At 40.6% G+C, this 26,224-nt stretch overlaps 1 protein-coding gene and 1 long non-coding RNA gene across 2 annotated transcripts in view; one reads left to right on the top strand and one right to left on the bottom strand.

The window, feature by feature from the left end:
- Positions 1-20,645, top strand: part of LOC122464156 — an 81,082-nt gene extending 60,437 nt beyond the window's left edge. Inside the window, exons 2-3 of the long non-coding RNA XR_006288076.1 lie at positions 6,641-6,812; positions 19,863-20,645. This is a non-coding gene — a long non-coding RNA (uncharacterized LOC122464156). The remainder of the gene's footprint in view (positions 1-6,640; positions 6,813-19,862) is intronic.
- COL8A1 (collagen type VIII alpha 1 chain) overlaps positions 1-26,224 on the bottom strand; it is a 119,860-nt gene that overhangs the window by 70,407 nt on the left and 23,229 nt on the right. The window lies entirely within an intron of this gene.

Here is a 26,224-nt window from a genome sequence, read left to right as displayed (position 1 = left end):
CAATTCCATGGAAACCCAAAGTAAATCATTAATGCCCAAATGTGAGTGGGGTCAGTTTGTCACCAATCACGTCCTGCCAGAAGCAGGATTTAAGGAGGTCAGCTTTTACAAGGTCAAGTCTGGATTAACTATTTTACGGAATAGCATTAAGAAATAAGCACTGCTGTTGAATTAATATGAGATGGAAGGGAAGACTGGACTTCAGACTTAACATCTGAAATTAGCCAAAGAATCTGAGTTTGTCAACATGAAAAAGTATGAAATATAGTTTATATGAGTGTATGTGCCATTACTGGCTTTCAGGATTGAAGCACATTCTTAACCCACAAGAGTAAAAGTAGAGAAACCTAGTGCTAGTCTCGCTTATTTCATTCTTATTTTGACGTTTTCTTCTCTTTCCCTTGGACTCCTTTTAAGTGCTTTTCTTTGTATTTTCCCACGGTTATTTTGCTTGAGTTAGGTAAATGCAACATTCTCTTAAGTTTAAAGAAAAAAAAAGCAATCAGCAAGTGGGAACAACCTTTATTAAGAGTGTAAACTCTCAGGGCAAGGGTCTTGATTTCATTCTTGCATATAAAGCTTCTTCTAGCATAATTGTACTGCCAGTATTACTACTAATCATTTACAGAGTAGTGTTCAGTGAAAGACATTTGCCTGATATGGAGCAGGGACTTAAACCCAGATCTCACACAGGAATGTACTAACCAGCATTATGGTATTCTAGGATGGGTCTAGCTCAGTGTCTCCTGTTGAAATTGTTCCACTTCTTATGGACTATTTAAATAGTCATTGGCCTAGAATGAGAATGTGGTTGACTCTCTAGTCCAGTAGTTAGGGCATTCTCTTTGGAGATCCAGGTTGCAGTCCCTGCTCCAATTCCTATTTCTGTGCAAAGTAGAACTGCTTCAATGGAAGGGTTTGAGAGAGCCAGACCCCTGAATACCTACGATGTGGGAGACCTGTATTCAAGTCTCTGCCCCTCCTCAGGTAGAGTAGGGATTTCAACCTGGGTCCCTCACATCTCATGTGAGAACTCTAATGGCTGGATGATTGGGTATAAAGGATCAGAACTACCACTGTCATTGTTTTTTGTGAGAAAGGGCTGACCTAGCTTACACATCTAACTCCAGGAGAAGACTCACAGTTATGAATCCCCAGCTAAGGGAGGCATCCTCTGGTAGGTACCTAGTTCTTTTTGAGGGGCAGGGGTTAGGCCAACCTCACTCCTCAGCCTTTCAGATTGGCTAATTTAATCACTGACTACTCAACTGCTGGCTTTTGTGAACCCCATTCTTAGCTGCCTAACTCTCCCCATGCATTGTATAAGGAGCCTGGGCCCCTAACTCAGGGCTGTGAATTCTGCTAGGTGGCAGGGCACCTAAAAGTTAAGCATTGTAACACTGAGTCTAAATCCTCTTTATGGATCTATCCTTTAAGATTTCTGCCTCAGTTTCCCTATGTGCAAAATGGGTATAACAATGTTTACCCACTTACTTCACTGAAGTGTTGTGAGAATTAATCAACTAATGCCTACACAGCACTTTGAACATGTAGATCACTTTATAAATGCTAAGTATGTTGCACATATATACATCAACTTCACTTCAGTGGTACTGTTCATGTGAGGGCCACTAATGAGAGTAAGGATTGGAGAAGCAGGCCTTACATTATATAGAATCATAGGCCTGGAAGGGATCTCGAGATGTCATCTAGTACAGCCCTCTGCACTCAAGGCAGCACTAAGTATTATTTAGACCATCCCTGACAGGTGTGTCTGACCTGCTCTTAAAAATTTCCACGGATGGCGATTCCACAACCTCCCTAGGCAATTTATTCCGGTGATTAACTACCCTGACAGTTAGGAAGTTTTTTCCTAATGTCCAAACTAAACCACCGTTGCTGCAATTTAAGCCCATTGCTTCTTGTCCTGTCCTCAGAAGCTAAGAACAATTTTTCTCCCTCCTCCTGGTAACAACCCTTTATGTACTTTGAAAACTATTACCATGTCCCCACTCAGTCTTAAACAAACTCATTTTTTTCAATCTTCCCTCACAGGTCATGTTTTCCAGACCTTTAATCATTTTTGTTACTCTTCTATGGACTTTCTCCAATTTGCCCACATCTTTCCTGAAATGTGGGGCCCAGAACTGGACACAATACTTCAGTTGAGGCCTAAACACTGCAGAGTAGAGCAGAAAAATTACTTCTCGTGTTTTGCTTACAACACTCCTGCTAATACATCCCAGAATGATGTTTGCTTTTTTTGAAACAGTGTTACACTGTTGACTCATATTTAGCTTGTGGTCTACTATGACTCTCCTGGATCCCTTTCCACAGTACTCTGTCCTAGGCAGTCATTTCCCATTTTGTATGTGTGCAACTGAGTGTTCCTTCCCAAGTGGAGTACTTTGCATTTGTCCTTATTGAATTTCATCCTATCTACTTCAGACCATTTCTCCAGTTTGTCCAGATCATTTTGAATTTTAATTCTATCCTCTGAAGCACTTACAACCTCTCCCAGCGTGGTATTGTCCACAAACTTTATAAATGTACTCTGTATGCCATTATCTAATTCATTGATGAAGATATTGAACAGAACTGGACCCAGAACTGATCCCTCCGGGACCCCACTTGCTATGCCCTTCCACCATGAGTGTGAACCACTGATCAGTCCTCTCTGGGGATGGTTTTCCAACCAGTTATGCACCCACCTTATTGTTGCAAGATTGATTAAATTCAAAGTTCAGCCACCAGGTTTGCCGTGACATTATCGGGGATACTGTTCCTGACGGCTTGTAGTCCATCTTTGTGTGGAATGTTGTTAGACTCCCTCCTCAGGCCCTATGCTACCAGCACTCCCAGCTATATTTGAGACACCACTGATTTCCTGAGGAAACTACAATCCATCGATGATCTTCCTGAAAACACCATCCTGGCCACAATGGATGTGGAAGCCCTCTACACCAACATTCCACGCAAAGATGGACAACAAGCCATCAGGAACAGTATCCCCAATAATGTCACGGCAAACCTGGTGGCTGAACTTTGTGACTTTGTCCTCACCCATAACTATTTCACATTTGGGGACGGTGTGTACCTTCAAATCAGCGGCACTGCTATGGGTACCCGCATGGCCCCACCGGAATGCCAACATTTTTATGGCTGACTTAGAACAACACTTCCTCAGCTCTCGTCCCCTAATGCCCCTACTCTACTTGCGCTACATTGATGACATCTTCATCATCTGGACCCATGGAAAAGAAGCCCTTGAGGAATTCTACCATGATTTCAACAATTTCCATCCCACCATCAACCTCAGCCTGGACCAGTCCACACAAGAGATCCACTTCCTGGACACTACGGTGCTAATAAGCGATGGTCACATAAACACCACCCTATACTGGAAACCTACTGACCGCTATTCCTTACTAAATGCCTCCAGCTTTCATCCAGATCACACCACACGATCCATTGTCTACAGCCAAGCTCTACGATACAACCACATTTGCTCCAACCCCTCAGGCAGAGACAAACACCTACAAGAGCTCTATCAAACATTCCTACAACTACAATACCCACCTGCTGAAGTGAAGAAACAGATTGACAGAGCCAGAAGAGTACCCAGAAGTCACCTACTACAGGACAGGCCCAACAAAGAAAATAACAGAATGCCACTAGCCATCACCTTCAGCCCCCAACTAAAACCTCTCCAGCGCATCATCAGGGATCTACAATCTATCCTAAAGGACGACCCATCACTCTCGCAGATCTTGGGAGACAGGCCAGTCCTTGCTTACAGACAGCCCCCCAACCTGAAGCAAATACTCCCCAGCGACCACACACCACACAACAGAACCACTAACCCAGGAACCTATCCTTGCAACAAAGCCCGTTGCCAACTGTGCCCACATATCTATTCAGGGGACACCATCATAGGGCCTAATCACATCAGCCACAATATCAGACGCTCGTTCTCCTGCACAGCTACCATTGTGATATGTGCCAGCAATGCCCCTCTGCCATGTACATTGGTCAAATTGGACAGTCTCTACGTAAAAGAATAAATGGACACAAATCAGATGTCAAGAATTATAACATTCAAAAACCAGTTGGAGAACACTTCAATCTCTCTGGTCACTCGATTACACACCTAAAAGTTGCAATTCTTCAACAAAAAAACTTCAAAACCAGACTCCAACGAGAGACTGCTGAATTGGAATTAATTTGCAAACTGGATACAATTAACTTAGGCTTGAATAGAGCCTGGGAGTGGATGGGTCATTACACAAAGTAAAACTATTTCCCCATGTTTACCCCTTCTCGCCCCACTGTTCCTCAGACGTTCTTGTCAACTGCTGGAAATGGCTCACCTTGATTATCACTACAAAAGTTCCCGCCGCTCTCCTGCTGGTAATAGCTCACCTTAAGTGATCACTCTGGTTACAGTGTGTATGGTAACACCCATTGTTTCATGTTCTCTATGTATATAAATCTCCCCACTGTATTTTCCACTGAATGCATCTGATGAAGTGAGCTGTAGCTCACAAAAGCTTATGCTCAAATAAATTTGTTAGTCTCTAAGGTTCCAGAAGTACTCCTTTTCTTTTTACCTATATAGTGTCCTTTCTACAATCTGTGTCTTAAAATAATTAAGTAACACACAAGACAGTGCGCAGTGTATGGTATAAACAAGACAAAAGAGGGGAGTGATCACATAAAATTTGAAATCCTGAGAATAATTTAATCAATCTTGCAACACAATATATTTTCAATAGAGTACATAATTCTAAAGTAGTGTACATAAGAACAGCCATTCTGGGTCAGACCAAAGGTCCATCTAGCCCAGGATCCTGTCTTCCAACAGTGGCCAATGCTAGGGGCCCCAGAGGGAATGAACAGAACAGGTAATCATCAAGTGATCCATTCCCTGTTGCTCATTCCCAGCTTTCGGCAAACAGAGGCTAGGGACACCATCCCTGCCCATCCTGGCTAATAGCCATTGTATCTAGAATGTACCTAGTTCTTTTTTGAACCCTGTTATAGTCTTGGCCTTCACAACATCCTCTGGCAAAGTGTTCCAGAGGTCGACTGTGCGTTGTGTGAAGAAATGCTTCCTTTTCTTTGTTTTAAACCTGCTGCCTATTAATTTCATTTGGTGACCTAGTTCTTTTGTTATGAGAAGGAGTAAATAACACTTACTTACTTTCTCCACACCAGTCATGATTTTATAGACCTCTATCATATCCCCCCCTTAATAGTCTCTTTTCCCAGCTGAAAAGTCCCAGTCTTATTAATCTCTCTTCATACGGAAGCCGTTCCATACCCCTAATCAATTTTGTTGCCCTTTTCTAAACCTTTTCCAAGTCCAATATATCTTTTTTGAGATGGGGCGACCACATCTGCACGCAGTATTCGAGATGTGCGCATACCATGGATTTATATAGCGGCAATATGATATTTTCTGTCTTATTATCTATCCCTTTCTGAATGATGCCCAACATTCTGTTCGCTTTTTTTGACTGCTGCTGCACATTGCATGGATGTTTTCCGAGAACTATCCCCAATGACTCCAAGATCTCTTTCTTGAGTGGTAACAGCTAATTTAGACCCCCATCGTTTTATATGTATAGTTGGGATTATGTTTTCCAGTGTGTGATACTTTCCATTTATCAACCTGGAATTTCATCTGCCATTTCATTGCCCAGTCACCTCGTTTTGAGAGATCATTTTGTAGCTCTTCGCAGTCTGCCTGGGACTTAACTATCTTGAGTAGTTTTGTATCATCTGCAAATTTTGCCACTTCACTGTTTACCCCTTTTCCAGATCATTTACGAATATGTTGAAATAGGACTGGTCCCAGTACAGACCCCTGGGGGACACCACTATTTACCTCTCTCCATTCTGAAAACTGACCATTTATTCCTACCCTTTGTTTCCTATCTTTTAACCAATTACCAGTCCATGAGAGGACCTTCCCTCTTATCCCATGACAGCTTACTTTGCTTAAGAGCCTTTGGTGAGGGACCTTGCCAAAAGCTTTCTGAAAATCTCTATGTACACTATATCCACTGGATCCCTCTTGTCCATATGCTTGTTGACCCTCTCGAAGAATTCTAATAGATTGGTGAGGCATGATTTCCCTTAACAAAAACCATGTTGACTCTTCCCCAACAAATTATGTTCATCTATGTGTCTGACAATTTTTTGTTTTTTTTTTACTATAGTTTCAACCAGTTTGCCCGGTACTGAAGTCAGGCTTATTGGCCTGTAATTGCCGGGATCACCTCTGGATCCCTTTTTAAAAATTGGTGTCACGTTAGCTGTCCTCCAGTCATTTGGTACAGAAGCTGATTTAAATGATAGGTTACAGACTACAGTTAGTTAGTAGCTCTGCAGTCCTAGTAAATTACTATTACTTGTGTTATATTTTATGGTACATGAGAGCTTAAATATAGTGTAAAAAGATGATTTTTTTGTTTTTAAATCAGATTTGGATTTCTTTCATTTACCTGCTGGTTTCTGAGCTTAGTGTGCAGTCAGGTCACATTTTCAAACTTTTCTCTGGAACCACCAAGGTTACAAATGTATTTTTTTATTTTTAAAAGAGACCTGAGATTCTCATGCAATCTCCTGATTGCAGCTCTGAGGCTTTACGAAAATACAAATAACGGGAGAGCTGGCAACACTGTGACAGGAACCTTGTTTTTCCCAGTATCCCTTTCTGTGGCTGGCGCTTTATATTTGATAGAATCAAGAAGCTGCAGCCTTAAGGGGGACATTATGCAAATGACTGCACCTCTCTCTTCCAGCTAGTAAGTAGTTTCGAATCCTGTTATATTTTTTCATCCTTTTTTCTTTTGCTTTCTTCTGGGGAGATGACAAGATTGGAAATGTAACATATGGCACGAAAGGGAATTTTGAGGCTTTCAAAGTGGTTTTGTATTTCTTGTTAAATTTTACAGAACTGTATTTTAATAAGTATGTAAAAATGACACCCCACATTCATGCTGATAAAACTTCCTACCATACCTCAGTATCATGTGTTGTGCATCTTGCAGACAAACTAATTTAGGAAGGATTTTTCTTTTTGGAAATATATATTGTATCCCTATGCCTGTATAGCCAAGTGCTTTAGTTACTATAAGTCCAATTTCTCTCAGAGGGAGAAACATTTAAACTAATAGATGTTAAAAAAAATCAGAAGTAAATTTTGGTACATTAAAAGTGGCGGCGCTTAAAAGTCCAGCATCTTGTGGTGCTGCAGGCTTGAGGGAAAATGCTGGGATCTATTGAGAAGAGTACTCCTATCCCTCACATCCAGTGGTATAAAGCTTCTTTTTCTAATCCCTGTAGTATCCTGAGATATCATACCTTAAAGCTAGGACATTTTTGTGTATAGAACTGCCCCATTCGTCTCACTGGGGTTCTAACTCCAAAGCCCTTTGCTCTGAGAGGACCTGCCTGTGCCACCCCAGCCAAGGACTGGTAGGAGAAGGGTACCATGGGTCTGGCCCACCCATCCAAGTAAAAATACCTGGCTGCTCAGAGCCTTCCCCGCTGTTGCTCTCGAGGTGAGGAGACGATCCCTACTGCTGTCCCTGAAGGCAGGAGGGTTGGGCCCCCTTTCCCAGTCCTGAAAGGAAAGATGGAGCCCCCCGCACCCATGCTGCTGCCCCTGATTCTCTGGGAGTCGGGGGCAGGGCAGGACTACAGGTGTAAAGCCATGAAAGGCCCAGTGTTGAGACATGGCTAGAGTCACTATCTGCCGTAATTTGGCCTTGCCTATCCCTACCCTTTTTTCTTCTCATTTTACTTTAATAATGTTAAAATATCTTAACAGGCATTGGAATGTGTACTTTACTTTTCATGGGGGATGGCTATCCTTATATTATCCTCTGTGGACTGAGATTCTCTTCCTGAATGTAACTTCATTTAGGTGGGGAAAAACTGTGTGAGGTAGAGTGATAGTGTGGGCCTCGTCCTGTACTCTTTACTCAGACAAAGCTCTCATTTTCCATGGGAGTTTTGTCTGAGGAATGAGTGCAGAAAAGGGCCCCATCAGGATGTTCTCTGAGTATCTGTCAAAGTGCAGGAACTTAATACAAATGTGTGAAAATTCCACAACCTGAAACATTTCCACAGTGTCTGGTATTTGTGGAATATAAATTAAACAGGTAAATCGGAAGGGAATGTCACAGAACTTGGAGGGAAAATGTCTGTGTGCCACAAGAAGCAGTGGTGATGTGTATGGTATCCTGAGGAATGCATTCTCCTGTGTAGTCTTTTTGCCAGACTGTAGCTGAACCTTCTGGTGATTATTTGACTATTTCCAGAACCAATGAGCTCTGCACAGGTGCTGGCATCCAATCACAACCTTTATCTGTTAAATAGATTTAATTGGCTGAAAAATTTGCAAATCACTGTTCTACAGGATGTGCCTGGAGTCTAACTGCTGTTACAATGCTGAAATCTGACTTGCTACTGAACATTACAGTGTATGTCCCTCTTTACTATCGGGATGTTCAAAGCACTTTGCAGTTTAAGCTCTAATTGCAATGTATTTATGAAGAACCCTTGTCAGATGAATTGGAAACACAGAGTTAATGTTGACTGAGGTCTTAAGTAACACAGAAAAACATGAATAATTATCAGTTGTCCGAATACGTTCCATGGGCCACACACATATAACTGAGGGTGGTATTTGGCCTATTGAATGAGAATTTGTTTAAATGGTCCTCTGTAAAGGACTAAGGCCCAGATGGAAGTTAGGAGCCTAAATACTTTTATGGATCTGGGGTCAAGTGTTGAGCTGTGATAGAATTAGAGCTGGGCAAATAGTAGAACAAATATATTCTGCAAATATTAATTTGAAAATAAATTTTCTTTGCCTGTGTTTGCATGGGTTTAATATTCTGGAAAATGAGTTTACTGGTGGGAATGTTTACTGAAGCATGTTCAGTTCCAAGTGAATATTGCTGAATATTTGCTGGCAGCAATGTTGAATTATTAATTGAAAGTATTGGATCCGCAAACTTGATCCTACAAATCTATACTTATCCAGTCAAGGAACAGAAACTTGCCATCTAATGCATGTGCCCAATATAAACAGTCCATATTTTGAATATTGCACACTTGCAACAAACTGCTTGTGAACAAGCTAAAAACCAAGAGCTATTTACAGAAATATTACAGTTAATTTGACTTAGCAATTGCTTTAGAAAATATTGTGACTAGTTACAATTTGTGAACAGTAAAAGATATATTAATCATTATTATTCATGCATCTCTTGCTAGAATAGCTCTTCTATCTAGAGTTCACAGTTTGCTTTAATAGATACATAGCATTTTATATACCTATATAAACAAACAAGTTTGAAAATCTGGTAATTTCTAATGGGAATTTGGCATCCAAATCCCTTAGGCAGCTTTGAAAATCCCACTCTGTATTATTTGGAACAAATTGTTATATGTCATTGTGAATCTTTGTTCAAGAAAGGACTAGGACTGGAACAAGAAGTCTGATGGGGCAAAACTAAGATGTCTTGGTAGACTTCATCTGGCTGAGTCTCCCACCTAGCTCCAAATAACACAGCTGTCAAGTCAAAAGGTCACTCCAGTTGTGGTCTGGTTTTATTAACTAAAAGGCAATTCCAAAATAATTCATGAACCCCAGCCCTATGCTTTGTTTCCACAGATTAGGTTGCTCCTAGAGTTACTTCTCTCAAGACCAGACTTTATCTATCTTTATTTTCAAGATGGAGTTTAATGAGCCACAGCTGCATCAATATGTCAGCAATAGTTACCCTGTTGCTATCCCCAGGATTCCAACCCCCTCTAGACTGAGTGGAGTAACAATAGTATCCTGGCACCATTTTACAGCCACATTAAGTGGAAAAGGGTCTTTATACATCAGAACAGAGCAGTAAAAGGCAAAATATTTTATTTTAATTCTTGCTATGCAGGTCACCTTTGTGTGGAATTTTTGCTAAGATTGCCTCAGTTATGCAAGAGCCATAGGCATTCCCTGACATCAGTTTAAATGGATTCCTTGTGAAACACCCCAGTCAGGCAGAAGTCCCAAATAAACGGATGGTTGATTAAAGACTGTGTAGGTATCTCTGCAAGTTTAATAACAAATTGATGTTTCTCACTTGAAGATATGTGTAGCATCAGGTGTGAATGTAAGAGGAGGTTGTTAAGAGGAAATGCATTGAAGCAATAAAGTTTAGGTCCTTCTCCTACCCCTTGTTAAAGTCAAGGGAGCAGGACTGGTCCCTAACTGTGCAATCTGGCTGGATGAGTGAGTTAAGGAAAAATCCACAAAGCCCCACCTCTAACAGCAGCATTTTCTACAGAGGTATTAGAGTATTAAGCGCTGCTGCTAGTGAAGAAAGTTGAAAAAACATTAAAAATAGTACATTGCATCAGTGAAAACATAATCTCAGCCAGAACAGCACAAGAGGTAGCATTGCAAAACACCCAGTCTTCCCTAGCATTCAATGGCATTTTTTGGTACGACAGTGAGGAATTACAAATCTTGCTGCTGGAAGTTTGTGTATACTGACTGGAATTGCACCTCGGTGCAGAAACATTCCGGATCTACCTCAGAGGTGCCAGAGCTTCTGCTCTCTAGTATATTTTTCACTTAGCCCCTTAAAATGAACTTTTATCTCAGTTTGAGTTCACTGTAGGGTGAGCTAGTATTTAGCTATTGACTGATGTAATCTCAGAAGCTTCTATCTGTCATTTCTTCCTCTAATTACCCGTCCACTGTAGTGAAATATTTTGTGGGTCTACAACAGTATGATCACCTTAACACTGAATGTATAAAAGGTTTTTCTGCAATAAATCAGATGACTTGTTGGATGTCTTTCTTTTTACTTCTTCAAAAGAAACTGTTAGTGACTTTGAGGGAGCAGCAGTACAGGCTTGAGTCAGGAATAAACTGTACAAATGCAGTAAGGAGCATAGACCGTTCTACTAATGCGTCTTAATCCTTACCTGCAGCAGCTTTATTATTTTAGTCCTGGTCCAAGGCTGCCATTCAGGTAGTTGGTTTGAGATTAGCAAACCCATTGTCACTTGGGATTGAAGGCACAGTTTGTACCAAAGATTTTATGCTATAGAAAGGTTAGAGGAGTAAGTGATCTACGAAAAGCTTAACACTGCCACCACAACAATTTCCACAGTGGTGATGACTGTGGGTGCTTATATAATCTCCTATAATCCACCACTTTATGGAGCCATTGGACTGGGGCTTTCCCACCCAGAGAAAAAAGGGGGGGATGAGGCAAAAAGTTGTGCACGGAAGAATGAACATCTTTGAACTTGCCAAAAGGTTTCGTTCTGAGGGATGGGTAAAGTTTTGTGTTGCATTTTTTTATCTCCTTTCCCTAGTACATATATATGGCTGGATAGTCATTTACACTGGTGCAAAGGGGGAGAAGCAGATGTAAAATGCCACCAATTTGGAGTGGTAGTATTTAACCCCCCACTTTGCATAGATGTAAACAACTACATAAGGCAGTGGGGAATCAGGCTGGCAAGCTCTAGTTTCACATCTGTTAAAAATGAGTATAATACGATGTCTCTACCTATCTGGCAGGATTGTTGCAACAAAATATATTTTTGGTTAGTGTTTTCAAGGATCTTTGAAGATCAGGAGTGATGTAAGGGCTAAGCCTGTGGACGGTCAACATCAGCAAATTGTCTCGCGGCCCGCAATCAGATTACCCTGATGGGCCACATGTAGTCCGTGAGCTGCAGGTTGCCCACCACTGAGCTAAGTTTTATTGTAAGACATATAGTAAAAAGTAGAGATTATAAAATTATCCTCTTTTGAGGTCTGATTATACAAACTCTTACTCAGATGACCATTTCTTATTGACACAAGTAGTGACATTAACATCATCCTTGTCATGAGCATTTGAAAGTTTATTCATTCATAGTTTCCTAGCTCTTAAGGCCAGAAGTGACCATTTGATCATCTAGTCTGACCTCCTGAATATCACAGGCCCTTTAATTTCTTCCATTTACCCCTGTACTGAGCCCAATGACTTGTGTTTGGCTTAAGCACTTCTTCCAGAAAGGCATCCAGTCTTGATTGGCGACATCAAGAGATGGAGAATCCACCACTTCCCTTGGGAGTTTGTTCCAATGGTTAGTCACCATCCCATTCGATGTGGGGAGCGTCTTTGCTCAGTTGATTACTTGAAAACACATTCTGCACTGGGGCAAGGAAAGGGGAGAGGCTCAATCCTATGTGAGACTAAATGTCTGGTTAGTTGACTGCTGTTTGTTTATGGATGTCCCACTACTGTTGCTTCCTTAATACTTTATTGTCTCCTTCTCAGAGATGTGACTCATTTAAGTATCTTTTTGCTTCACTTTATTCTTTTGGTCAAAATCAGAAACAGAATGTGTCTGGCTTTTACTCCTAACTTAATCCCATAAACATTGTGCAGGAGCCCTGACTCCGTGCAAACAGTATAATTAAATTGGCAATAGAACTCATGATATGTTTATTCTTTAATAAATTAAGCTTTCACGCATGCCAATAGGCTCGTTCATTAAGTGAGCAAAGGAAAATGTAGGCTAAGCTGCAGGAAAAATATCCTAGCCATTACATCTATAGCTGACTGCGATTATTCTCCCAAGGGAGGAGGTAAAAAAAAAATTGCTTAAGTCATTGACTAAACTGGATAAAGCCCTTGAGAATATACTTTAAGGAGCACTCTGACATTGGCAGAGTCATAGGTACAGCAACCTACTGACTCTGTGTAGCTATAATAACCCTGCTGAGGCAGTCTTTGATTTTATTTCTTGTTCAGTGCTCCTCAGCTTCATTGCTTTCTGCATGGACAAGATGAATTAAGCAGGTTCTCTCATCTCTAATTTCTATGATTCCATGTTATATTCACTAAATTCTTCATCTCTGGAATGCTCTGCTGTTCACCTTGCACCAGGCTTCATCCTTCCCATTGAGATTCAGTACGCTGGGTTTCTTTGTTCTTCAGTTCATAGCATTTTGTCAGTTTCTTTCCATACTGTAAGGTGTTTGGAAGGATTTTTTTTATCATTTCTGTCTCTCATAAGAACAGGAATTAATGGAACCATCTGGTACGGTATTCCCTATGAATAAAAATCTCAGTCTCCTTTGTTATGCCATATCCAGCAGGCCAAGAGATGCTAGACAAGTCTCTAAACCTAAACCTTTGAGTCAATGGAGAAGTCTCTAAACCAGGGATCAGCAACCTTTGGCACGCAGCCCATCAGGGAAATCTGCTGATGGGCCAGGATGGTTTGTTTACCGGCAGCGTCCACGGGTTCGGCCGATCGTAGCTCCCATGGGCCGCAGTTCGCCGTTCCAGGCCACTGGGGGCTGCGGGAAGCAGCGGCCAGCACATGCCTCAGCCTGTGCCACTTCCTGCAGCCCCTGGTGGCCTGGAACGGCGAACTGCGGCCAGTAGGAGCTGCGATAAGCCGAACCTGCGGATGCTGCCGGTAAACAAACCGGCCCAGCCAGCCAGTGGATTTCCCTGATGGGCCGCATGCCAAAGGTTGCCGATCCCTGCTGTATACAATGGAAACCACTTCAAGCCAGGGGGTGCGGCAGCATCCTCAGAACCCCTAGTTACAGCACCTATGTACAGAGGTGTATGCAGTGTCAAAGCCAGGATTTTGAACCAAGAGAACCTGGCTTTCAGTCCTCTGCTCAGACCATCAGACTTCCCTTCACTCTGCCATGGACTCAATAGATCAATGAAAGCAACCACAAACTCTAAACTTCCTTCCCCATGACCAGGAATGCTACAGCTCACCTCTTGTCCCCCTGTTTCTTTGGGAAATGTAGTATCTGGTGTGCAGTAATGCCATCCATTTTTAAGTGGAAAGCATGGGGGGGAAGGGGCAGAAACAGAGCACAGAGTATTTGTTCACTGCTTTGCGCATTTGTTATGATGATTCTAAAATAGCAGAGAGTGCTCAATGCTCAGCTCAACACAGGAAGCGGGGGGGCAGGTTTCATTAGCAGCTCATGTGTTGTTAACTTTCCATGGTGGTTGAAGATTTATTTCATAAAGAGACTTTGCCAAGCTCTCCACAATCTAAATTTGCCTTCTTCCTCACTGTTGGGAATGGTGCTGCTGTTTTCAGTTCAAGTGTTGCTGTTTATGTAGATCTAGGAAATTGCTCTCCTTAGCTACTTCCTTCAAATCACATGTGTGTTGATTCAAGGAAGCGGACAGTGATGCCTGAACCACCCTGGATCTGACTGGGTGATGCTATGGATAGTGTTAGCAATAATCATTTCAGCAGCTTTGCTGCCTTTGCTTATCACCAGGCTGTCAGTCAGCAGCACCTTCCTGCCAGCTTCCGGGGTGCAGATTCTGATAAGCAGACACAGCTGGACGGGAGGCAGCAGCTGAGATATAAGTTGTAGAGAATGTTGATGAAACCTAGTGGGAAATGTTTTATATCAGCCCGGCTTCTGTTGGCAGGGATGTACTAAGGATGGCTGAGCCATAGAGTTTTTCAGTTGTTCTGTTTAATATAAACCCCAAGGTTTATTAAAGAAGGTGGTTTGCACACCCTGGAATATATAACCATGTGGTTCCTGAAGTTACTCATAATTGAATTAGAGGGTTCTTGTTTTGTAAGCATTTTGGCTAATGAATACAGATTCTCTCACTGGTTGGAAAGGGAACAAAACACCCTGTAATCTGACTCTACTGAGAGTCTCTCCAGGAACAATATAATAACATTAAAAAAAGTTATTTTAAACTAAAGGAAAAAAAGATTTAAAAAACAAATCATAGTTTGTTGTGACATTCACACTATTTAATCCTCTCCTCTTAGTGACATTGACTTAAAACACTCCAATGAGCTACAGTCAATTGGAAGCAGTTTCAAAATATACACAAGACACCTGATGTGTTCATTCATAGAAATTTGGGCTGAACAGCAGGGAAAAACTTCCTTGACAGTGCAATTCACCAGTCTGTTGAATAGTCTGCCTAAGTAAGTGGTGGAAGCATAATCCCTTAGGCCTTTTTAAAAAGTAGACTGGACAAAAAAACTAGGAAATGTGCTAAAGGGAACAGTCCCGCATGGGCCTTCAGGGGATGAACTGGATGATTAAACAGACCTTTTCCATTTTGAATGTCTATAAAAATCTGGATTATTTATAGCCAACTTGTTCAGATAAAACACTATTTCTTTCCCTCTCTCCCAAACATCCATTAATATAATCAAACTCAAACCAAACTTTTTTTCCAGTGCATAGAAAATCCACTCCCCTGAGCAACGCAGTTTTACTGACCTAACATTGAGTGCAGACAGTGCTATGTCTACAGGAAGGCTTCTCCCATCGACATAGCTACCGCTTCTCAGGGAGGTGGAGTACCTATACCAATGGGAGAAGCCCTCCTGTCAGTGTAGGTAGCGTCTTCACTAATTACTACAGGTGCAACGGTGCTGCTACAGCACAGCAAGTGTAGACAAGCCCCAAGTAAGTGGATGGGACTGGAACCTGGGGACAAAAAGTTCTTACTGTATGTTTCCAGTCCCAGCTAGAAATAAGTGTTGGAAGTCTCATAGATCTTTCTCCGGCTCAGGATTGTAGATGTGGGATAAGCTGAATATTCAGATGATTATCTGAACCAAAACTGATTTCCAAAGTTTTGCTTCCAAAGGTTTGCTTATCCCTCAGCAAGTTTCCTGATTAACTGTACATCCCTTAATGCTCTATGATAATTAAAAATAATCCAGACAGGTAATGGACTTATAGTGTAACAGAGTCGCAGTGAAGATGGTGTTCTTTACTTTTTTACAATAACTATGATTAGTACAAAACTTTTTTTCCCTTTAATCTTAGTACTTTTATGGCAAAACTTTGGGGAGGAAATGCAGCATTGATGTAAAAGACTTTGCTGTATCTTGGAGCTTGTCTTCATTGCAAAGTTAACTAAGTTATAACTTGTGTGTGGCCCCGAATTCAGGTCCTGTGCACTCACCCAAACCTTAACTTGAGCGCAGTGGTGCTTTTGTATTTGAGCTGGCTGGCCCATCCAGGGGTATAGGCTACAGCTCATTAGCTGCTAACACAACCACTCTATAGTGTGGAAGCTAGCTAACTCCACCTGCGGGTTGCTGCTCCTCCAGTGCCTTCCCACAATTCCATCCAAGGGGCCAGAAAAGACAGACAAGTTCTCCCTCAGTTCACTGGGAAAGAATTAGTAAGTAGAGCGGCTCAGCTTACTGCAGTGCAAAGAACAATGGTATGTGACCCCAGAAGTCTTAGTGCCACACACGAGTGAGTGCAGTGCCAATGTGGACACAGCAGCTAGAGTGTGATTTCACTTAGGTTTCTGCTGCAGAGTTAACTCAAGTTATCAACGCTAGAGTTTGTCCTCTTGAGTTAACCTATCATTACCTAAAGTAGCCTAAGTACATTCTATTGCCACAGACTGTTGTCTATTTGTTCCATCCCACCTGTTGGATAGGATGCATAAAGCCTATTCAGTGCTAATCAGTTCTCTCTTTTAATTAATTAATCAATCCAAGAAACATGTGCATCCTCTAACTTTATGCAGAAGAGATGTAGGGTAGAGACCTGTGTTTTTTAGTTGTAGTCCCAATGCTGTCTGTACTGTATACATAGGGCCCGATCCTGCTGTGAAGGAAGTAAATGGAAATTCTGTCATTGACTGTGGTGGGAGCAGGGAGCACTGTGATGTGTGTATTTGTCTGGCCCTGGATCATTACCTTATTTGTGAATGCTCAGAATTTCATGCTGCCAGAGATTTTGAATGTTTTTTCTTGCAAATCACAATGTTATACTTTTTCTGTGCATGTCACATTCCTAATCATTTTTGGAAAAAAAAAATTTTTTAACATGAAAATTGGCTGCCAATTGATGATCATCCAGTTTTCTGTATTTGAGAACAAACATCTTGCTTCTCACTGTGAGAAGAGTCTTCTGAGAACAAGGCAAAAGTAGGAGAGATGTAAATGGAAAATCTTAGAAGAATGCTATCTTATGGTGGTTGTGGCTGAGTCAAATTCTGCAGCACTTTGGAAATTCTCAAATTAGATAAAAGGCATGCAAACCCCTATTCTCTCTCTTAACCATAGCAATCTGCCTGTAAGCAATTCAGTATTATAGATAGTCTTTCTGCCGTTCTTTTTCAGATCCTCTTAAAGTTCCTTAATAAAAGATATAAAGATCTCATCTTGTAGTTAATGTGGCTTGATTTAAGATCAGAGTCAGTCACCCTTACTCCCACTGAGTAATCCTTCACCCCCCAAGTAGTCTCACTGAAGCGAATGCAATTACTCACAAAGTTAAGGTACTATTCAGTGTAAGAGTGGCAGAATCTGTCCTTTAGATTTTAGTTGAAACAATCTACCAGTATATTTTACTCCTTGCTGAACTTTTTCAGTTGTAAAGCAAAAAGCAACACAGAGAGTACTTTGTAAATGTTATGGTTTGTGGACTATCTTTCTGGCATTACACAGGCCCTTTATTGGAGAGACAGAGTTTTTTCTGTAACATTTTGAGAGAGACTTTCAAGAACAATTCTATAGACAAAAAGAAAAGTTCCTTTTCTGCCAAATTGATTCAGTCACAGACAGTATTAGAACAAGTTGCAACTGAAGATGTTGGGGAAGTAACACCCCAGCCCTTCCATTTGTATTCAGTATAAATGTGTCAGAAAACAAAAGACACATCCAAGAATATTTCCATCCCTTCAAACAGAGAGACTGAATTACAACCAAATTCTTTCATGACTTTTGTTTTATATCTGGCCAGTCTTTGGAATTAGGTAATGGAAAGCTAATCTTTCATGCTGAGAACTATTTTGCAAAATCCACAACTAATCTGTCCACCTGCTCAAATATGAAGTACAAAAAGATATTTAACATTTGTTGTTCTTGTTCCTCTAAGACAGTGTTCTTAAATATTACATGCTACAATGGGTTGTTAAGGTTAAATTAAACTCCCAGTTTAATAATTATTCTAAATGTCACATAGCACAGAGTACCTACCAAGGCAGTTGGCTCCTAAAGTGCCGGTTAAAAACATACAACTCCTTCTGAAATGGCTTGATTAACAAGAAAATGCGTTCACCATGCTTAAACACATATCCTGCACTGACTCTTCAATCAATGCAAAATCTAGCCTCTAGTTCACTATCACTTAAGGTTATTGTGGGATTAACAATGATATCCAATGATATAGCTCCCTCTTACAGTCACACAAGTGTCTAATGCCGCAGATACTGAAAATAGTATAAATGCACGGCATAGGAACCATTGCTGAATGGGAAGAAAGTCTGTAACTCAGTGCAGCTGTCAATAATAGAGCCATTTTGGATTAAAGATTAATAGATTATTGCATCTCTTATGTGTTTGTCTATTATAGCAGAATCCCCATATTTCTACACAACTCTCAGTCCTGGGCATATTCATCCAGCCCAGATTCTCTTTCATGCAGGGGTGCTGCCTGGAACAATTTGTATAGTGGGGGTTTTGAGAGCTATTGAACCAAATTGTAAACCCTGCGTATGATGGAAACCACTTCAAGCCAGGCAGATGTGGCAGCATGCACAGCACCCCTAGTTCCAACACCTATGTATGCTCTAGTGTATTCAGTGACCATTTGGCCAGGAACATATACTAGTTACCACACCTCTCTATCCCTCTCTTGTCTCCTCCATTCCCCTCTCCAAGAACTTCTTATCTGATGGGTCAAAAAACAAGTGATTTTGTATCAATGCTGTCAATCCATTAGGAAAAGTCTTGCAGGGGAGTCTTGTGCCCTGAGGGAGTCAAGGAGTTTAATGCAATCTCTGTTGGAAGCACATATTAAAGAATTACCCTGATGCCCATGGGCAGGAGGGCAATATTTTTGATCTTCCAACTGATACTTAAAGAGCAGGGAACAAGTGAAAGCTGTTATAGAGCACTTGGGTGGGAGAGTTGGCCTACCAATTCCCATATTCCTTCTTTATACATTTCCATAGTGTGGAATACTCCTAATCCTGGAAATATCCCATTTCTAGGAAGGTCAACATGTCCCCCTCAAGGGAGGATGTAAGTCTACAGATATTGGAAGGGTATCAGCCCTAAGAAGGGAGAGGAATTCTTCAGTGTACTACATGTGGGGTGTACTACTTGTGGGGATGAAATTAAGAAAGGGGAAACTTTAGGTTGAATAGCTGGGAAGAAAAGGGGTGACAAGATGGGTCACGGATTCAGGCTGTGGAATACCCTTCCGAAGGAACTGCTTGAACTTTCCCTCTTTTGGGACTTAAAAAACTAAGCACTAGAAAATGAACTGCAGAGAATAATGCTGCATTGGCAGGGAAATGGACTGGATGATGTAATTCATTTCCATCTTTAACTTCTATGAACAGCCAGACTCCTCTAGCAGCTTCTTCTAGACTAATTTCCAAGATATAATTGGTTAGGGATTTTGTTGTTGTTTAATTTAAAAAAAAAAAAAAAAAAGCTAATTTTTTTCCTTTAAAATTTTTTCTTTAATCAAGCACTCCCAAGGCTTGCTAAATTGTGACCTTCTCTAGTAAGGAAACAAGTTGCTTCCCTAGGCTGTTTTCCCAAGCTGTGAAAGCTTTAGTAAAATTACATATTATGTTACATGTGGTATTAATCTCAGACAAATATTAGAACAGGTATGATTTGATTTCTACAAAACATTTTTTAAGTCTTTGAAGGCTGATAGTGATTTTCTTCAACCACATTTGTGAGGTTTGGATCACTATGGGGTTCTCTGTAATAAGAGCGTTTGACCCTGAAAGGCACTGAGCACTGTAAAATCTAATTGGAATCACTTTTGGCAGATTGCAGCTGCTAATCACTGCTCCTTAACTGGCCAGAGATGAGCACTTTGAAATAAGGTAAATTTCACCCACTGTGAATGGAGGATTATGTGCTGTTGAAAAGGCCTGCACTGTCAGGACTATATTCTGTTGTAATTAGAAATGAGATATTGAATGTGAACCCTATCAGACTTTAGAAATAGAATCTCTTGTCTCATGCATATCTTTCTGTATTGGGCTGAACTCCCTTGAACTTTGGATCCATATTTGAGCCTCATGATTTGGTCTACCTCCGTAGTGCTAATGACATATGTTGCTTTCTTCATCAGTTGTTGTGATGCACACAGTATAGAAACAAATTTGAAAATGATAAGAAAATATAACGGTGCCAACATTTCCTAGTCACACAATATTAGGTGGTTTTCTTAAGGCCCAAGCTCCTGGATTCATGTGATTATTTGAGAATTTTGGCTTTCATTTTAAAATGAAAGCAAGTTTCTAGCCCCATGGCTTTGGATAAAAACTTGAAAATGTGAACCTTAAAGGATCAAACACCAGAAGTCAAATAACAAGAATCCAAAATGTGGTATTTAAAAAAATCTCATGATTCCAATATTATGATTTTTTGTGAGCCTGACTCATTATTTTTAAATGCTTGGGGTTGGCAATAGTGTGATGTGCTGTATAGATGAGAAAGGGAGAAAGCTGGCCTCATAGTGCTGGCAAAGATTGTGTCCTGAACTTAAGTGAGCTGGTATGGCAACAGTCTTGCGATGAATCAGCAGCCCCTGAAACACTGTATTGCAGATGCATTCCCAGAGACAGAGCTTTTCAGGCTTTATTGATGTTGTATTTAAGAGGTGAATTAGAAAAGCAATTGATTTTCTTCAGAGCTAAACTCAAACTGTATAAATGTAGTGGAGCCAGAAGGTGTGATTCTCCACTGCTTTGTGTTGTTTAATGACAACACAAGGTACAAAAAAGTGGAGAATCACACCCAAGAATTCCAGTTCAGATAAGTTTCAGAGAAACTCCAACCCAAACAATATTCTGAGGGAATCCAATTACAAGCATTACCTCATTAGAATGGACTGTCATTGGCTGTTTACTGGTCCTACGGATAGGATAGTTTTATTGGTTTTCTGAAAGTAATTATAATAAAAACTTTTACAAGAGACAGAAAGAACCTAATGATCACCAAGCTGCTGGATGTCCATAAACCATCTCCAGCACAAAGGAGGGTTGTTGTGATGCTTGCCCTTTGAAACTGAAGTAAAAGAGGAGTGATTTGTGTTTGTCTACGGAGTTATAAACTTCTGAAAAGTGAATTTTCTAATGAAAATGTTGACACAATCTGCTACAACAGTACAAATGGCATCTCTAATTTGTCAAAAAGACCTATAGGTGGATTAGAGCAGTATTTTTTCAACGACCGGTCCATGCACTGGCGCTGGTCCCTGAGATCTCCCTGACACAGTTTAGGAAGGCAGCAAGTTGGTCCCTGGTATCAAAAAGGTTGAGAAACACTGGATTAGATGATTTCAAAGCAATCCCTGAAGTTTTGTGGTGGAGAAAAGCATCTGAGATGAAAAAAGAAGAAATTACAACATTAAGGCTTAGATACTTTTCAGACATAGAAAATTTGCTTTTATGTTGTTTCTCATTCTGAAGTGTTACCGGAACGTATGGGAAACCAGATGATTATACTACAAAGGGGGGAAGATATCAAGATGACAGTGGGGCATTTTAAAAGAATAAAGCCTTGAAGCCTTTACTGTAATAAAATTCCTTGGTTGACTTGGAAGCACTGCAGCAACCAAGCTGATTGTGAAATCTGAGACCTACCATAAAGGGAACTGATTCTGCTCCCATTAAAGTAAATGGCAAAACTTCCCTAAAATTTAATGGGAAAAGGATCAAATCTAAATACATTACTGGACTTCTCTCTCACACCCCTCTAAAGATTTTTTCCTGAGAGTCAGCATAATCTTAGTACTTTCCTTATACCTTTGAACATGAGTTACCATGATTGTGTTTTAATGAAAGGGGTGTGTGTGTGTATATATAAACCTTTGATGAAGCACCTCCAAATGATCAAAACCATTGACTGGTTCCCATTCAAATCAATCCAATTCAAATGAAGAGATCTCTGTTCTAACTAAAGAGGTCCTACTCTCTCAAACAGTTGCCCAATGCTCTCTAAGGTGGTATGGTCATTTGCTCCGAATGACTACAAACTTCCCCGCAAGAATCATCTTTGATTTTGACTCAATGAAAGCAGGAAGGAAAAGATCCCCTGGAAGACCTAAAACACAATGGTTGGATGGCAACAACAGACTCCTGTCCCTCACAGGCATCCTGCCCTGTAACACACCAAATTTGGTTCAGATAGAACATCATGGACGTGCATAACATGTTCAGTGGCAGTCCATCACAGCATGAGAACTAACTCAAATAGTTCTTTGGTGCGCTTTGTACTTTCCCTTCATTTAATAACGGAACTGAAGCATAAAAAAATATATTTTTTGTTGAAGGAAAAAATGCTCTGGCTTACTAGTGTGAGTTCAGTTGTTCCATTTTCTGGAGATGTGTAACTGATACATGAAGCAAAGAAATTTCACAGGTACAAAAGAGCCTATATCCTTCATATCTCACATTCATTTAAATCAAGTATGCTGGGAGATGGGTTTAATATGATATTTTCTATACAACTATGCATTGTATTTTAACAATTTTAATTGAGTTTTTTTGCAAGATTATATGTTGTTTTATCTATATCTAGATTCTAGGAATGTCACTCTCTGTGTCACGCTGAAGGCTATTATGTCTGTACCGTCAGTGTGAAGTGATGGAAGCAGCAACAAACATGGATGGGAGCTCTTTTTGTTCAGACTATCACCCTGTTGAATCATCACTGGGTTTTGCAGTTTGTTACCATCCAGTTTTAAAGTTATCAGCCATTTTACTTTATGAATAACATTCATCTGGTGTACGGCTACCATAAGGCATCTACCTATGACATGCCAAGAGTCCTAGATCATTGTGATAGCAGTGATCACTCAACCAATCAGCACCCATATTCTACAGTTAATTTGCATGCAACAATGTCATTGCTCATGTAAGGGAGACTGCACAGATGGTGAATTACTTGGCCCCAAATGCCACACCATGCACCCAGCTGCCATCCACAGAAATCAGAACATATCTCCTAGCACAACCCCCAGAAATGCAAATCAACACACCATCATGCATGATAACCCCAAACACACACACCCCCTCATTGTAGCACATTCCCTCACTTGCCACCTGCACAAATCGATACAATTCTGCCAGCACAACACAACCCACAAGATACAATCTGCACACACAATAACCCCAAACACACACAGCTGCTCAGCCCTTTCTAGAACACGGCCAGCTATGTAAATACATGTGTTAATTAAAAAGGCAAAATTAGGGCTAACTCATCCTTCCTTCTCGATATTCATAAGTCCACACAAAGGACTCTGAGTGGGGGGGTTGTGGGTTGACAAATCAGTTTTAATTTTCTTTAACTTCACCCTTTCAAATACAAATAGCCATAATGATAGCTCTTCCATGCTTAAATGGTTGAAGCATTCTTTGTCTGTGATTTTCCTTTATTACTTTGTATGTGAAATATTTTTGATCAGATTTTTCTTTGGCTTTAAAAAAATGATCAGAAATAATCTACAACTGTATTGGTGCATCAAAGGTATAAAAATACCTCCTCAACAGGATTTTGACTCACCACTTTAAAATAGAAGAGAGATGGTTTACATCCTAGGGTACCAAGTCTGTAGTGAATAGCCATGGAAATCAAAAAAGGTATTGACCAAGATTTTCAAAAGTTGGGTGCTTTAGTTTTGGGTGCCCAACCTGGGACACCTGATATGGGCATGATTTTCAGAGGGAGGGTGCTTAGCACTTTCTGAAAATCTGGTCCCTTTGAAGTATCTTAAATTATCAATTGAAAATTGTGACTATATCGTTTTTTCTACTGGTGGGCTATTTTCCATTAAGGGCCTGAACCAAAGCCCACTGAAGTCCGTGGAAAGAGCCCATTGACTCCAATGTGTTTTGGATCAGGCCCTACTATACCCTGAGAATTAGGAAGTTTTTCCTAATGTCCAACCTAAACCGTGCTTGCTGCTATTTAAGCCCTTTGCTTCTTGTCCTGTCCTCAGAGGTTAACAAGAACAGTTTTTCCTCCTTGGAACAACCTTTTATGTACTTGGAAACTGTTATTGTTTCCCCACTCAGTCTTCTTTTCTCTAGAATAAGCAAACCCATTTTTTTTCAATCTTTCCTCATAACTCATGTTTTCTAGATCTTTAATCATTTTTGTTGCTCTCCTCTGCACTCTCTCCAATTTGTCCACATCTTTCCTGAAATGTGGCACCCAGAACTGGACACAATAATCCAGCTGAGGCTGTATCAGCATGGAGTAAAGTGGGAGAATTACTTCTTGTGTCTTGCTTACAACACTCCTGCTAATACATCCCAGAATTATGTTTGGTTTTTGTTTTTTGGTTTTTGGTTTTGCAACAGCGTTACACTGTTGACTCATATTTAGCTTGTGATCCACTATGACCCCCAGCTCCTTTTCCATGGTACTCCTTCCTAGGCAGTCATTTCCCATTTTGTATGTGTGCAACTGATTGTTCCTTCCTAAATGGAGTACTTTGCATTTGTCCTTATTGAATTTCATCCTGTTTATGTTAGATCATTTCTCCAGTTTGTCCAGATCATATTGAATTTTAATCCTATCCTCCAAAGGACTTGCAACCCCTGCCAGCTTGGTATCAGCCACCATTACCTAAATCATTCATGAAGATATTGAACAGAACTGGACCCAGGACTGATCCCTGTGGGACCCCACTCAATATCCTATTACAGCTTGACTGAGAACCACTGATGATTAGTCTCTGGGAAGTTATGCACTCACCTTATAATAGCTCCATCTAGGCTATATTTCCCTACTTTGTTTATGAGAAGGTCATGTGAGACAGTATCAAAAGCCTTACTAAAGTCAAGATATGCTACATCTACTGCCTCTTCCTTATCCACAAGATTTGTTGCCCTGTCAAAGAAAGCTGTTAGGTTGGTTTTACATGATTTGTTCTTGACAAATCCATGTTGACTGTTACTTATCATCCTATTATCTTCTAGGTGTTTGCAGATTGATTGCTTGCTTATTTACTCCATTATCTTTCCAGATACTGAAGTTAAAATGATTGGTCTGTAATTCCCCAGGTTGTCCTTTTTACAGATTGGCACTATATTTGCCCTCTTCCAGTCCTCTGGAATCTCTCCCATTTTCCTTGAGGTTTTCAAAGATAATCCCTAATGGCTCCTCAGTCAGTTCCTTGAGTATTCTAGGATGTATTTGATAAGAACATAAGAAAAGCCATACTGGCTCAGACCAAAAGTCCATCTAGCCCAATATCCTGTCTTCCAACAGTGGCCAATGCCAGGTGCTTCAGAGAGAATTAACAGAACAGGTAATCATCAAATGATCCATCCCTCTGTCACCCATTGCCAGCTTCTGGCAAAACCACGACTAGGGACACTAACCCTTCCTATTCTGGCTAACAGCCATTGATGGACTTATCCTCCATGAATTTATCTAGTTCTTTTTGAACCCTGTTTTCGTCTTGGCCTTCACAACATCCTCTCGCAAACAGTTCCACAGGTTGACTGTGCATTGTGTGAAGACTGTGCATTGTGTGTTTCATCAGGCCCTGCCAACTTGAAGACATCTAACTTGTCCAAGTAATTTTTAACTTGTTCTTTTCCTATTTTAGCCTCAGCTCCTACCTAATTTTCACCAATGTTCACTATATTAGATGTTTGATTGCTACTAACCTTTGTGGTGAAAACTGAAACTAAAAAGTCATTTAGCACTTCTGCCATTTCCACATTTTCTGTTATTGTCTCCCCCCCCCCCCCACCCCATAGAGTAATGGGCCTACCTGTCCTTGGTCTTCCTCTTTCTTCTTATTTGTAGACTGGTTTCTTGTTACCCTTTATGTCCCTAACTATTTTAATCTCATTTTGTACATTGGGCTTTCTAATTTTGTCCCTACGTGCACGTCTTGTTTGTTTATATTCACCCTTTATAATCTGACCTAGTTTCCACTTTTTGTAGGACACTCTTAGGACTCAGTACTGTCAGAAAGTGGAGTATATCTTTAAAATCTCAAATATACTTTGGTTTCAATTTTAAGAACTCTATTTTATCTCCCTATTTAGTTCCCCCCATTAGCCAATTAATCTGTCTTCTTTAGAGGCATTCTAAGTATTTACTGCTATCTGCATTTCAGCAAGGAAATGTAACCATTTATCTAAGACACAGTATTGAA

This window comes from Chelonia mydas, chromosome 1 (genome assembly GCF_015237465.2).
Source record: "Chelonia mydas isolate rCheMyd1 chromosome 1, rCheMyd1.pri.v2, whole genome shotgun sequence".
NCBI lineage: Eukaryota > Metazoa > Chordata > Testudines > Cheloniidae > Chelonia > Chelonia mydas.
Note: the sequence above shows the minus strand (reverse complement) of the source record. Positions and strands in the feature narration are given on the sequence as shown.